Source organism: Epinephelus fuscoguttatus, linkage group LG9 (genome assembly GCF_011397635.1).
Source record: "Epinephelus fuscoguttatus linkage group LG9, E.fuscoguttatus.final_Chr_v1".
Classification (NCBI taxonomy): domain Eukaryota; kingdom Metazoa; phylum Chordata; class Actinopteri; order Perciformes; family Serranidae; genus Epinephelus; species Epinephelus fuscoguttatus.
This window is the reverse complement of record NC_064760.1, coordinates 18,296,059-18,301,136: the sequence shown is the minus strand read 5'-3', so window position 1 is coordinate 18,301,136 and position 5,078 is coordinate 18,296,059.

The following is a 5,078-nucleotide window of genomic DNA, read 5'->3' as shown; positions in this document are numbered from 1 at the left end:
TGAGCCAAACCTCTGTGAGCTCTCATAAACAATGACCTCAATCAGGAATTTATAAGCTCTCTTAGTAAAGTTCTCATTGGCCCGGCACTCAAACGGAATCGTGAGGAAAATTTTTGCATCAACGAGCACAAACGCTTAACAATCACGTCTCTGTGTCGGAGGCTGAGCAGGGATCTCCATTTATGATATTTATCATCCACATTTTCATCCACTATTCATAAAGATGGACTGATTTGTTGAGTTGACAAACTTTTGTCCTTCTTCTGTATTGGCCTCACTCGTCTCCTTGTTTGGTAATGAAAAGAGGAATTACCTCAAGATGACTCATTCTTTACCCCAAAGTAAATACATGCAGTCTGTAAATGTAACTCTCAAAGTTAATCCACTTACAATTACAAATGGATGATGAAAAGCCCGTAAGGTGTTCCTCTTATATAGCGCAGATGCCAGCTTTTGTATCAACTGTGTCTCAGAGACTAAACAGCCATTTGAGCTACATCCAAAGTGTAAGCATGCACAGAGATAAACATCTAACTCCAAGGTGAGAGTGAGGATGCATTTGTTTATATCAGCAGAGCCACCAGAAGAAAATGATGGCATTGTTTATTTCTGCAAACCACAAACATGTTACATTTGCACATAAAATGTTTCATACATATCATACCAATGTTTCTGAAGTGATGTAGGGAACGAGCTGACTTTGTCATCTGGAGGTTGAGGAGATGGTGGATGGTGTGTCATACAGGCAAGACACCTGCCAAGCTGCAGACATATCACAGTTGGAGACCAACGGACAATAAAACCGGTTGTTTTTTAGCGAGTCACTGCTGTTTTTCCAGCAGATTTTCAGAACCCTAATGTGCATGTTTTTTTAGGGACCCACCACTGTGTTCCCTGCAGCTTTCTCAGACCCAAAATGTGGGTGTATTTTAGGGTCCTGTGGCTGTTTCCTGCAGCTGTTTGTTTGTTTTTTTAGCAACCCAGTGCTGTTTTTCCAATGGCTTTTACGTCCCCAGACATAGGAGTTTTTTAGGGACACACTGTTGTGTTTCCTGCAGCTTTCTAGCTTCTAAGTTCAAGACCAACGGACAACAAAAACAGTAGTTTTTCAGCAAGTCACTGCTGTTTTTCCAGCAAATTTTCAGCGCCCAAATGTGGGTGTTTTTGGGACCCCTCACTGTGTTTCCTGCGGCTTTCTCAGACCCCAATCATAGGAGGTTTTAGGGACTCGTCACTGTGTGCACTGAAGCTTTCTAGCTTTAGTTCAAGACAAACGGACAACAAAAATGGTTGTTTTTTAGCGAGTCACTGCTGTTTTTCCAGTGGCTTTTTGGCACCCAAATGTGGGTCTTTTTTAGGGACTCTTCACTGTGTTTCCTGCATCTTTTTAGCTCCCAAAACTGGGTGTATTTTGGGGACCCCTCACTGTGTTTCCTGCAGCTTTCTCAGACCCAAAATGTGGGTATTTTTTAGGGTACAATAGCCGTTTCCTGCAGCTTTTAAATCTCCAAACGTGGCTGTTTTTTAGTGACCCATGGCTGTTTCTACAGTGGCTTTTCAGCCTTCAAAGTTAAGTGTTTTTTAGGGACCTGTCACTGTGTTTTCTCCGGTTTGTTCATCTCCTAAACATGGAAGCATTTTAGCAACCCACTGTTTTTCCAGCAGGGAAAGCCACAAAAAGTGATTGTTCTTCATTGAGATATTGCTGCGTTTCATCCCATACATGAAAAGCAATTTTTTTTTTTATCGAGACATCAATGTATTTCCAGTGGGGATTGTGCCCCCAAAACACAAGTATTTCAAGCCAAAACATAAACTTTACCAAACCATAACCAAGTGTTTTTTGTGCCTAACCAAACTTTAAGTAAAGCATTGTTGAAATATAGTTTCAACATGGTCGCTACATAATAACAGCTGGATGTAACATATCTGTGATTTGCAGAAACATACAATGGCAATTGGATTGTTTGTGCAGTCAGGATGAAGATATAACAGGAGGGGTTTTAAGGTCATGTCTCTGTGTTTAAAGGTGATCAGGCCAAAATTATGGCTTCTTATGAACCACATGCTGTAATAATAAATGCATGTCCTTCTACTCATAAAAAAACATTACTGTACATGACATGTACATGACAACAAACATCATCAGGACTGATGTTACCTTAGATCAACATTGATGAGAGCCACATGTTTGGTCTGTGAGGGTTCTTCTGTCATGAACATCTGGCTGGAGATAAATTACTGTGCACACTTGCAAGAGTAAAGGCAGGTTATCATTTTATGAAAGGAACACTAAAACAACAAAAAAACAACAATCCAGGAATTACTTTAAATGCAACGGATAAAATACCTACTTTATATTGGTTATTCTACAACAACAGTCCAATTCTGCTTAAGACTAGAACTTTCTGACTTCATCTAACCATTATATAATTTATAATGTGTTTTTAAAAAAAACAGCAAATGTCAGAACTTGGTGGAATTATCATTAAAGTGATTCTTTAGTAAACAACATCACGTGGAAATCAGTTCTCTTGAGAGTCAGATCATATCTGCTCAAGCCAAAGCTAAGTGGCCCTTTAAAACTATGATTTCCTCTCTGGACTGTAGCTCCACTATACAGACATTCTTGAGCAGACTGGAGGGAGTTGTGCCCATATTAGGAACATGTTACCTGATATCTGGCACAAATCGTGCCTGGGAGAATAAAATGCCATCAGTCTTGGCTGTGCAGGGTGCGGCTTTCATACGCACACCATTCCACCTCTTTGTATTGGTGGATAAATATTTTTTGGTGGGTTAAAAGGTTATTGTTGGGATTTTTGTGCATTTAATCACTCATAACAAAAAAGTGACAGAAGGTTAATTTGTGATTTGTACGCTTGGTGAGTGTTTGATTAAATTGGGAGAATAATATGTAATTATCAGGTATTTCACGTGATGCCTGACATGAATTTATTTAAGAAATGCAGCATGAGAAGGATCATTGAGCTCTAACATCACACACTACAGAAGGTTTGACACACCCAGGGTCAAAACAGAAAGCTCTTCCCCAGAGTTTACCTACAACAAGGAATAATCCATGCACACTTATTATTATTCACAGGCCACGACTGGAAGACAAAAGACTCAAGCTGCAGAATTCCTGACCTTTTAAGCTTGTGACCTAAAATAACAGTGCTTATCTGTGAATCATTGCAACCGCTTCCAAATATCTATATATTCCAAAGTGCTGTTCAACCACAAAGTTTTTCTTTTTGGTTCGTTTCCATTGAACTTTTAGAGGCCTGAGGAGATAAAACTGTCAAGTGTTACATAAGAAAAACAAGAGAAAAGTCTGGGAAATAAACTTTTTTTTTTTCGTATACTGTGTACTTCTTGCTCATCATCTCACAAGATTTCATGACCCTTCAGTGAAGCCTGTACCCCTCATGTTAGAGACCACTGCACCCGAAATCTTTGAGGTTAACTCTGCTTTTGACCAGCTGTTCCCAGTCTCAAGTTGACTTTATCCCACTGGAATATTTGACAATCTTTAAAGGTCCAGTTCACTCCAAAATCAAAACTACATATTTTCCCTCTTACCCGTAGTGCTCTTTATTAATCTAAGTTGTTTTGTGTGAGTTGCAGAGTGTTGTGGATATCAGCTGTAGAGATGTCTGCCTTCTCTCCAACATAATGCAACTAGATGGCACTCAGCTTGTGGTGCTCAAAGCGCCAAAAAATTTATTTATAAAACTCAACAGCAATGTCTCTTCCCAGAAATCATGACCCAAATACTCAAGATAACCCACAGACCTTGCTATAAGCAGTTTCATGTGGGAACTATTTTCTTTCTACCGAACTAAACCCTCAGCTGTGTCACCATGCAGGAAGTATGCGTCTTCTGACAGTGTAAGGCATGAACACTAAAGGCATACTATGCAGGATTAGTTCTGTACGACATCTATTGCACGTCTGTCCGACCACGAAGAGGCATCCCTTCACAGTTGCTTCTCCTGAGGTTTCTACCATTTTATTTTTATGTGTTAAAGGTTTTTTGGGGGGAGTTTTTCCTTATCCGCTGTAAGGGTCCAAAGGACAGAGGGATGTTGTATGCTGTAAAGCCCTCTGAGGCAAATTGTGACATACAGTACAGGCCAAAAGTTTGGACACACCTTCTCATTCAATGCGTTTTCTTTATTTTCATGACTATTTACATTGTAGATTCTCACTGAAGGCATCAAAACTATGAATGAACACATGTGGAGTTATGTACTTAACAAAAAAAGGTGAAATAACTGAAAACATGTTTTATATTCTAGTTTCTTCAAAATAGCCACCCTTTGCTCTGATTACTGCTTTGCACACTCTTGGCATTCTCTCCATGAGCTTCAAGAGGTAGTCACCTGAAATGGTTTCCACTTCACAGGTGTGCCTTATCAGGGTTAATTAGTGGAATTTCTTGCTTTATCAATGGGGTTGGGACCATCAGTTGTGTTGTGCAGAAGTCAGGTTAATACACAGCCGACAGCCCTATTGGACAACTGTTAAAATTCATATTATGGCAAGAACCAATCAGCTAACTAAAGAAAAACGAGTGGCCATCATTACTTTAAGAAATGAAGGTCAGTCAGTCCGGAAAATTGCAAAAACTTAAAATGTGTCCCCAAGTGGAGTCGCAAAAACCATCAAGCGCTACAACGAAACTGGCACACGTGAGGACCGACCCAGGAAAGGAAGACCAAGAGTCACCTCTGCTTCTGAGGATAAGTTCATCCGAATCACCAGCCTCAGAAATCGCAAGTTAACAGCAGCTCAGATCAGAGACCAGATGAATGCCACACAGAGTTCTAGCAGCAGACCCATCTCTAGAACAACTGTTAAGAGGAGACTGCGCGAATCAGGCCTTCATGGTCAAATAGCTGCTAGGAAACCACTGCTAAGGAGAGGCAACAAGCAGAAGAGATTTGTTTGGGCCAAGAAACACAAGGAATGGACATTAGACCAGTGGAAATCTGTGCTTTGGTCTGATGAGTCCAAATTTGAGATCTTTGGTTCCAACCGCCGTGTCTTTGTGAGACGCAGAAAAGGTGAAC